At 37.4% G+C, this 10,467-nt stretch overlaps 2 non-coding genes across 2 annotated transcripts; both read left to right on the forward strand.

The window, feature by feature from the left end:
* The first annotated feature begins 1,447 nt into the window (after positions 1-1,447).
* On the forward strand, positions 1,448-1,551 carry LOC148553673 (small nucleolar RNA R71). The gene has a single exon (XR_015893476.1). It is a non-coding gene; the product is annotated as a small nucleolar RNA R71 (small nucleolar RNA).
* A 4,551-nt stretch (positions 1,552-6,102) lies between these two features.
* LOC148553674 (small nucleolar RNA R71) lies at positions 6,103-6,211 on the forward strand. Its single transcript, XR_015893450.1, has one exon. It is a non-coding gene; the product is annotated as a small nucleolar RNA R71 (small nucleolar RNA).
* The last annotated feature ends 4,256 nt before the right edge of the window (positions 6,212-10,467 follow it).

Below are 10,467 nucleotides of genomic sequence, written 5' to 3' on the forward strand. Positions count from 1 at the left end.
TGATCCTTCCTTGGTTCCTTGTTCTCTTGATCTGTTTTTTGTGAGTGTTTGAAAACAGTGAAGGTGAGCTGTTCATCATGGATCCTCAAGATTAGCTCCCCTCGCTCCACATCTATGAGTGCTCTGGCTGTAGCTAAGAATGGTCTTCCCAATATGATTGGGTAAGTGTGACTCTCTTTCATGTCCAATATGATCATGTTGACTTCAACGTTAGTGGCACTAACGTGACCACTAACGTTGCCTCTTAGTCCTTCGCACACGTTATTGGGACTTACCTTTCCCAATAACGTGGAGAGTCCTCCTTTGCCCCTACGTTAGAGTCCACGTTAACTAGGTTAACGTGGCTTCTAACGTAGCAGTGCCAATTCTTCGAGAACATTAGTGACACTTACCTTTGTCACTAACGTTCCAATGTGCCCCTTTTCCACGTTAGAGTCCATGTTAACTAAGTTAACGTGGCTTCTAACATAGTCATGCTAGCCATCTCCAACGTTAGTGACAAAGGTGAGTGTCACTAACGTTGGCTCATCATCTCTTTATCCACGTTAGCTTCTACGTTAACTAAGTTAACGTGGGAGTTAACGTTGCTCATGGTGGCTCTTGGTGGTTCACCCCAACGTTAGTGACAAAGGTAAGTGTCACTAACGTTGGCTATCAATTACTCTTTCCATGTTAGCTTCCACGTTAACTAAGTTAACGTGGGAGTTAACGTGGCTTATGGAGGATTGGCCAAAGTTAGTGACAAAGGTGAATGTCACTAACGTTGGCTTCTCTTTTGCTTCTTAACATTAGAGTCCACGTTAACTAAGTTAACGTGGCTCTTAACGTGGCCACTTATGAGCTTGGTCCAACGTTAGTGACAAAGGTAAGTGTTACTAACGTTGGCTCCATTTTCTTTCTTTCACGTTAGAGTTCACGTTAACTTAGTTAACGTGACTCTTAACGTGGGTTATGATGGCTTCGAGAGCGTTATTGGTGATTACTTTTCTCATTAACGTTGCAAGCTAGCTCCCATTCCACGTTAGTGGTCACGTTAGTTAGACTAACGTGGCTGCTAACATGGTTCTTCCTTGCTTCCTTTGTCCTGAAATCAAGCAATAAAGTGCATCAAAGTTCTAATCCAAATCATGAGACATGCATCCTCTAATTTGTCATATAATTCATGCAAAATTCTCATGAAATCATGTAAAATGCACAATGTATGCTTGAATCAAGATGTAAGTGAATATCTACCCAAAACTAGCTTATTTTCTAAGAAAATGCATGAAACTACCTTAAAAACAGTAAAGAAAAGGTCAGTGAAACTGGCCAAAATACCCTGGCATCACATGCTTCATCTGCGGTCTTGTACTTTTTCAGAGAACCATTACTAGCGCCATCTAGTGTAGTTTTATCCTGAGGCTTCATGCCTTGAGTGAAGTAGCTGATCAATACCAACTTGTCAATCATGTGGTGGGGGCATGCGTCCAAAAGATTCTTGAAGCACTCCCATTACTCATAGAGAGTCTCTGATTCACCTTGAACAATGCAGGAGATCTATTTTCTCAATCTATCTGTAACTTCAACTGGAAAGTATTTTTCCAAGAATTCTCTCCTGAGCATATCCCAGTTGGTGACAGTTGCTTCAGGTTGGGAGTAGTACCACTCCCTCGCCTTTCCCTCAAGAGAAAACGGGAAGGTGGTTAATAGAATAGAAGTTTCATTTGCACCATGACACCTAACAGTAGAACAGGCTGTCTGAGAATCCCTTAGGTGCTTGATAGGCTCCTGAGCAGGTAAGCTATGAAACTTGGGCATCAAGTTGATTAGTGCAGTCTTCAGTTCAAAATCTGCAGCCAGAGTTGGATGATGCACTTAATACGGCTACAGTGTAAAATCTGGGGCTCCAGCTTCTTTGAGAGTAATCTTCCTAGGTGCTGCCATATTATCTGCACGTGAATCAACTGAATCAGTAGTAAAGGAGCTTGTTTCCTCCTCAGATCGGTTCAAATTCACCCTCAGAGGCTAACCGATGCCGAGCTCGCCTAATATGTGAAATAGTTCTTTCAATTTCAGGGCCAAATGCGGCTAAGCTCGGATCAGGCAACAAACGCGTCATTCAATGACAGAAACATACAACTCATGGTAATAAAATAAAATAAAATATGCAAATAAAAATAAAAATATGTACACTAATTAATAATTTAGCACACTATTGCAACTCCCCGGCAACGGCGCCAAAAATTGATGCGTGGCGTAAGTTTGACCAATTCAGAGATTATAATATAAGAACAGCATTACAAGTATAACCCTTAACCAGCAAAAATCCGCCTCATCAATTTAGAAAGGTTGTCACAAAAATTTAGAATAAAAATACTGGGATTATGAGTCCCAGGTTGTCTCCCAACGAGTTGCTAAAAAGCATGCTAATTTATTTATCAGGAGCTTTCCAAGAGGTTTTGAGTTTGAATAACAGAAAATAAACAATCGTAATTAAGTGTAATGAAAATTAAAAGGAATTTATATTATTCAAAATAAAAAGCCTTGACTAGGGGAATGATTAATTGAAAGTTCTATCCTTGTTGGGATTTTCTCAAGTGTAGTATAAGAGGTTGTTGTTTTCACTTAGTTAACCCTTACTAAATAAAGGAAAGTCAAGTGATTGAGCTAACTCTTATTCACAAATCCTAGTCCTCTCCCTTGGGAAGGTCTAGCGTTAGTAAATACAGAATTAGCCAACAACTTCCAAATTAACTAATCACTTGAGCATTCCAACTCAAGTGTCTCCTCTTAATCAGCCCCATGTCAAGTAGGGAATCTACTCTATTGACATGGATACCATCTTCATTATTGGGAGTTTGGAATAGAAAAGAGACATAATAATGTAAATAAGATAAGAATTCAAAATTAATTAAAAGTAAAAGTAATCCTTTGCATTAATAATCCATGAAAATAATCCAATTGTAACTCTAAACAAGAATTAAGAATATGGAATAAATAAAAGAGTAAGGAAACAAACTAGAATAGTATCTTCAGCGGAGATGATGACTCTTCAATATCCAGAGCAAAAGTAATAAAACCATAGAACTATGAATGTAAAGAAAACCTAGAGGAGGAGTGAATTCTCTCTAGATTCAGATCTAAAAACCTAAAATTATGCTAATGAGAATGTGTGTTGAGTCTCTGCATGTTCCCTAGCTCTATTCTGTGTTTCTGGGCCAAAAACTGGGTCAAAACTCGGCCCAAAATCGCCCTCAGCGTTTTCTGTTATTTCTGCAGATCGCGCATGTCACGCGTATGCGTCAGTAATGCGTGCGCGTCATTTGGAAAATTTCTTTCTCACGCGTACGCGTCAGGCACGCGCACATGTCATCTTACAGAACTCCAATCCACGCGTACGCGTCAGACACGCACACGCGTCGCTGCAAATTTCTCCATTTTGCGCGCTCGCGTAAGCCATGCGTGCGCGTCGGTACTCGCTGGTTATCTCCTTGGTTTCTTATGTTCCTTCCATTTTTTGAAGCTTTCTCTCCATTCTCTAAGCCATTCCTGCCTTATAAAGCCTGAAACACTTAACACACGGATCACGGCATAGAATGGTATGAAGGAGAATTAAAATATACAAATTAAAGATCTCTAGGAAGCAAGTTTTCAACCATAGAATAACACTAGGAAGGAATTGTAAAATCATGCAAATCATATGAATAAGTGGGTGAAGACTTGATGAAACCACTCAATTAAACACAAGATAAACCATAAAATAATTTTTTATCATACACCACCTCCATACCTTACCAAGAAGAACCACCTTCTAATTATGAGCCCTTTCCCTCAAACAATGAACCATCTCTTCCACCACTACCTCCGATGGATGAATCTCTTCATGCCTTCATGCTAGAACAATAAAGAGACATTAGCTCTTACCTCCAAAGGCAAGAAGAGACACAAAAGGAGTTCAAGAAGATAGAAGCCGTGATTGCCATCGTGGTGGAAGCCATTCGCAACATGGTCTCCTCCCGCCTAAGCTCATGCAATCAAGGCACTCCCATTGTTGAATGTGGAGAAGCAATCAAGGAGCATAGTGAGGGAGTGAATTCGAAGCTTCAAGGTGAAGACAACTCACTGTATATGGTATGACTGTTTTCTTGGTGAAGACAACTCTCATGCCAGGTGAGAGGCCTTCAGTTGGGACTTCATTGTCCCTCTAGCCTTTAGGTACTTTCTTCTTAGTACCTTTGTTTTCAGTGCCTGTTAATGGCTGTCCAACACTAAACTTAGAATTGAAGTTTGGGGGTTTAGTACAGCTTAGCACTGAAAGAGATGGTTGTGACACACTATTATCTCTTTTTTTTTAGTAAGAGAATTGGGATTGGACATCTTGAACAAGATGCACTCCTCTCCTAGTTGGAAAACTATTTCTCCCTTTGCCACATTAATCATGGCATTTGCAGTAGCTAGAAAAAGTCTTCTGAGGATGATAGAATCATCCTCATCCTCTCCTATGTCCAAGACTATGAAGTTTGTAGGGATGTAGTGGTCTTCAACCTTTACCAAGACATCCTCAACTAAGCCATATGGCTTCTTCATTGACTTTTCTGCCATCTCTAGTGAGATGTTTGTAGCTTGTACCTCAAAGATTCTCAGCTTCTCCATTATAGAGAGTGGCATGAAGTTTATTCTTGACCCAAGGTCACACAGAGCCTTCTCAAAGGTCATGGTGCCTATGGTGCAAGGAATCAGGAAGCGTCCAGGATCTGGAAGCTTCTGAGGTAGCTTCTGCTGAACCAAAGCATTGAGTTCTTTGGTAAGCACTGGAGGTTCTTCCTCCATAGGCTTTCTACCAAATAGCTTGGCATTCAACTTTATGAGAGCTCCTAGGTACTGAGCAAGTTGCTCTTCCCTAGTGTCTTCATCCTCATCAAAGGATGAGTGTTCATCAGAACTCATGCTTTGTAGAAGTGCATGTAAAGGAACCTCTATGGTCTCTATATGAGCCTTGGCTTTCTTTAGTTCTTGGATAGGGATTTCTTGAGTGGGTATTAAGCACTCAGAGGGTGTGCTTTTACTGGCATTCAATGCCAGCTCTGATAGTTCTTTGGGCGTTGAACGCCCATGCTGTATACCTTTACTCGCGTTAAACGCCAGTTCCCTTACCATTTTGGGCGTTGAACGTCCTGCATGGATGTCCTGGCTGGCGTTCAATGCCAGCTTCCCTATCTGTTTGGGCGTTGAATGCCCTGTAAAGGGTTCCTCACTGGCGTTCAGCGCCAGCCTCTTAGCCAGTTTGGGTGTTGAACGCCCAGTGAAGGCTTCCTCACTAGCGTTCAATGCCTTTCCAGCCTCTCCAAATTTGTCCTCAGCCTCAGTGGTGATGGCCTTGCACTCTTCTCTTGGGTTTACTTCAGTTTTACTAGGAGGGGTGTCAGGAGGAGTCTCAGGGATCCTCTTGCTCAGTTGAACAACTTGAATCTCCAAATTTCTAATGCAGGATTTTGTTTCAGTTATGAAACTATGGGTGGTCTTAGAGAGGTTGGAGACTATAGTAACTAAGTCAAAGAAGCTCTACTTAGGAGTCTCCATATTCCCTTGAGAAGATGGGAATGGTGGCCTGTTGTTGAACCTATTATGGTTCCTTCCACCTTGATTATTATTGAAACCAAGGTTTCTATTGATCCTTCCATGAGAGGTTAGGATGATTCCTTCATAAAGGATTGTAGGTGTTTCTATAAGGTTCTCCCATGTAATTCACCTCCTCCATGGTGGGTTGATCAGGATCATAAGCTTCTACTTCAAAAGAAGCTTCCTGAGTACTGCCAGTTACAGTTTGCATTCTAGTCAAATGCTGAGAGATCATATTGACCTGTTGGGTCAAGATCTTGTTCTGAGCCAATATGGCATTTAGAGTGTCAACTTCAAGAACTCCTTTCTTCTGAGGGATCCCATTGTTCACAGGATTTCTCTCAGAGGTGTACATGAATTGGTTATTTGCAACCATCTCAATGAGTTCTTTAGCTTCTGCAGGTATTTTCTTCAACTGGAGTGATCCACCTGCAGAGCTGTCCAATGATATCTTAGACATCTCAGAAAGACCATCATAGAAAATTCCTATGATAGACCACTCTGAGAGCATGTCAGGAGGGCACCTCCTGATCAGTTGCTTGTATCTTTCCCAAGCTTCATAGAGGGATTCACTTTCTTTTTGTTTGAAAGTTTGAACTTCCACTCTGATTTCGCTCATCTTTTGAGGGGGAAAGAATTTAGCTAGGAAAGCATTAACCAGCTTCTCGCAAGAGTCTAGGCTCTCTTTTGGTTGAGAATCCAACCATATCTTAGCTCTGTCTCTTACCGCAAAGGGAAAGAGCATAAGTTTATAGACCTCAAGATTCACTCAATTGGTCTTAACAGTATCACAGATCTGTAAGAATTTCGACAGGAATTGATGTGGATCTTCTAGTGGAAGTCCATGAAACTTACAATTCTGTTGTAGAAGAGAGACTAACTGAGGCTTAAGATCAAAGTTGTTAGCTCCAATGGCAGGTGCAGAGATACTTTGGCGAAAGGACTTTTGTGTGGTCTAGAAATTCACAAATAAATCCTCGTTGCAAGTATAGCTTCTAAACCGACAAGAAATCTTTTCGTGCAAAAGTTTTAGTTGTCACAAGTAACAAACCCCTAATAAAATTGATAACCGAAGTATTTAAACCTCGGGTCATCTCTCAAGGAATTGCAGGGAAGTATGGTTTATTATTGGTTATGAAAAAGTATTTTTTTTTTTGGGTTTTTGAAATAGTGAACAAGGAAAATAAATTGGCAAGAAAGTAAATTAATTATCATGAAAACCATTGCAAGGTATGAGAACTGGAAATCCCATCCTAGTTATCCTTATTAATTGTGATGAGAATTGTTTATTGCTCCCACTTAGTTAACCCTTACTAAATAAAGGAAAGTCAAGTGGAGCAATTAATGGGATTCCTCAAGTCCTAGTCAACTCCTACAGAAAGACTAGCTTTAGAGGGATCCAAATTAATCAGCAAATTCCAATTTTCAATCAACAACTGAGTTTGATAACTCAAGTGTTACCAAGTACTCAACCAAAGCAAAGGGAGAAGAAATCTAAATTAAATTGAAAGCATCAATAACATAAATAAAAGAAAGCAATCTTAAACCTGAAATACCTCAAATTATATTAAATAGAAAATCAAATTAAACATAAGAATTCATAAATCAAATAGCAACATAAAGTAATCAATAAAGGGAAATAGATAAACTAGAATGCTGGAATAAATAAAAGTAGATGAAAAACTAAATTAAAGGAACATTGAACCTGGAATTAAGAAGAAACAATCCTAAAGCTATGAGAAATCCTAAATCCTAAAACCTAAGAGAGAGGAGAGAGCCTCTCTCTCTAGAAACTACATCTAAGACCTAAAATTATGAATTATGAATTTGTGTCAATGAATGAATGGATTTCCCCACTTTATAGCCTCTAATCTGTGTTTTCTGGGCCGAAAACTGGGTCAGAAACAGCCCAGAAATTGCTGGGGGCGAATTCAAATACGTGTAGGTCGCTGAAATTTCTACAGAATGACGCATGCGCGTCATTTATCTTCAAGGAAACTATGGAAAATTATATATCATTTCGAAGCCCTGGATGTTAGCTTTCCAACGCAATTAGAACCGCCTCATTTGGATTTCTGTAGCTCAAGTTATGGTCGATTGAGTGCGAAGAGGTCAGGCTGGACAGCTTAGCAACTCCTTCAACTTCTTGTATTCCTTCCATTTTTGCATGCTTCCTTTCCATCCTCTAAGCCATTTCTGCCCTATAAACCCTGAAATCACTTAACACACATATCAAGGCATCGAATGGTAATAAGAGAGGATTAAACATAGCAAATTTAAAGGCCCAGGAAACATGTTTTCAATCAAAGCACAAAATTAGGAAGGAAAATGTAAAACCATGCAATTTATATGAATAAGTAAGTAAAGAGTTGATAAAAACCACTCAAATTAGCACAAGATAAACCATAAAATAGTGGTTTATCATACTTCTATCATAAAAGTCAAAGGTAGGCATGGTGAAGTCACCAAGAACCTTTCTTGCCTCTTCTTGAGGTTCGGCCATGTCTTCAATTTCTTGTTCAAAATTTTCAGAAAGGTTTCTTCCGGAGTGTTGTGCTTTAATTTTTTGTAAGCTCCTCCTTAAAGTCCTCTCAGGTTCAGGATCAATATTAAAGAGAGGTTCTTTATCCCTGTTCCCGGTCATAAACAAGAAAAGAAGAAAGGAAGGAAGCTTCTATGCCTGATTTGGGTCTAGAGAACTTCCAGTGAGATGTGAAGAAAGAAGAGGAAGATAGAAGAATGTAGATAGAAGAAGGGGAAGAAGAATTCGAATAAATAGAAGTAGAGAGGAGAAGAATTAGAAATAGAAAAAAAACAAGAATTAAAATATTTTTGTTTTTTATTTATTTATTTATTTATTTTGAAAATAAAGGTTAATGAATTTAAAAGGAATTGAAAATAAAAATTATAAATTTCAAAAAATAAGAGAGAGAAATAAAAGAAGGATTTTTGAAAATTAGGACAGAGAAGAATCAGTTAGGAAGTTTTGAAAAAGAAGAGAGAGAAGAATAGTAACTAATTAGAAAAGATTTGAAAACAAGATAAGATAGAAGATTAGAGAAGATTTGAATTTAAAAATAATTAAAAAAGTCAAAAAGATAAGATAAGAATTAAAAAGATTTGAAAAAGATTTAATTTTAAAATTTAAAAGAAGATAAGATAAGAAAGATAAGATAAGTTAGGTAAGATAAGATAAGAAAGCAAAGAAAAGATAAGTTTTAAATTAAAAAGATTTGAAAATTAAGAATTGAAATTTGAAAATTAAATTTTTAAATTTTTAAATTTTGAATTTTGAAAAAGTAAACAAGATAAGATAAAGATTTGATTTTTGAAAAGGTTTAATCTTGAAATTTAAAATTTGAAATTTAATTTTTGAATTTTGAAATTGAATTTTAAAATTTGAAATAAGATATGATAAGATTTTTGAATTTTAAATTTTTGAATTTTAAAGACAGATAAAAAGATAAGATAAGAATTGAAAATGATATGATTTTTTTTAAAAGATTTGATTTTGAAAATTGAAAACTAAGATGAGACAAGATAAAAATTTAAAATTAAAATCTGAATTTTAATGTAATTTTCAAAAATTTAATTAAATTAAAGATAGAAAAGATATTTTTTTATGTTTGAATTTAATGAGGAAAGAGAAAAACAAAAAAAAAAGACACCAAACTTAAAACTTTTAGATCTAAAGGGACCTAGTGTGCGAAAATTAACAAGAAAAATACAAAGAGACACCAAACTTAAAAATTTTAAGATCAAAATAAGAAGAAGAACAAGAACACTTTGAAGATCAAGGAGAACACCGAGAACAAAAGTCAAAGAATTCAAAGAATACAAGAACATGCAAAAGACACCAAATTTAAAATTTTTGAAAACCAAGAACAAAATTTTTGAAAATTGTAAAAGAAAAACACAAGCAGACACCAAACTTAAAGATTGACACAAGAATCAAACAAAAGAAACTATTTTTGAAAATTTTTTGAAAGAAATACTCAGAATTCGAAAAACTCAATAAGAACAAAAGCAAAAGACTCAAACCAAGAACAAAGATTAAACAAAGAAAAGAAAAAAAATTTGAAAAAGGTTTTAATTTTTTCGAAAAAAAGAAAAAATAAAATAAAAGACTCTAACAAAATTAAAGACAATACCTGATCTATGGAACAAGATAATCCGTCAGTTGTCCAAACTCGAACAATCCCCAGCAACGGCGCCAAAAACTTGGTGCACGAATCTTCACACTTCGTACAAATGTACCAGCAAGTGCACTTGGTCGTGCAAGTAATACTTGAGCGAGTCAGGGTCGATCCCACGAGGATTGTGGTTTGAAGCAAGCTATGGTTATCTTGCAGATCTTAGTCAGTCGGATAGAAGAGTTATTGGTTTAAATTTCGTTAAAAGCATAAAAGGAATGAAAAAGGGTATAAAATACTTTGTGAATTGAAGATAATCAGGGATAAAAATATGGTTAAGGCTTGGAGTTGCTTTGTCCTTCTGGATTAACTTTGGTCTTACTGTCTTCTTCAATTGGGAATGATTTCTTCAATGGCAGGCTGTATGTGATTGCCACTGGTTTGAGTAGCCGCCAATACTCTTCCAGATCTGAACCCCAGGGTTAGTGCGAATCCATTCTAATTGAGGGTGACGCTTCTGCATTCCATTCTCCTTAATGATCCTACTCAAAATGCCACAGATAAGGTCAGATCTTCCGGATCAGAGAATGCTGCGCCTTTGGGTTCTAGCCTCTACCACAGAGACCCTAATCTCCCAATACCTCAGCTGAACTGGTGTCTCGAGAAGTCCCCAACGAAGTCGTGGATTAGCCATCTAAGAGATGTATAATCAAGCTGGCGGTTCGATGCTTTCCAG

The sequence above is a fragment of the Arachis ipaensis genome, chromosome B7, assembly GCF_059453495.1.
Source record: "Arachis ipaensis isolate K30076 ecotype BB chromosome B7, ASM5945349v1, whole genome shotgun sequence".
NCBI classification, from domain to species: domain Eukaryota; kingdom Viridiplantae; phylum Streptophyta; class Magnoliopsida; order Fabales; family Fabaceae; genus Arachis; species Arachis ipaensis.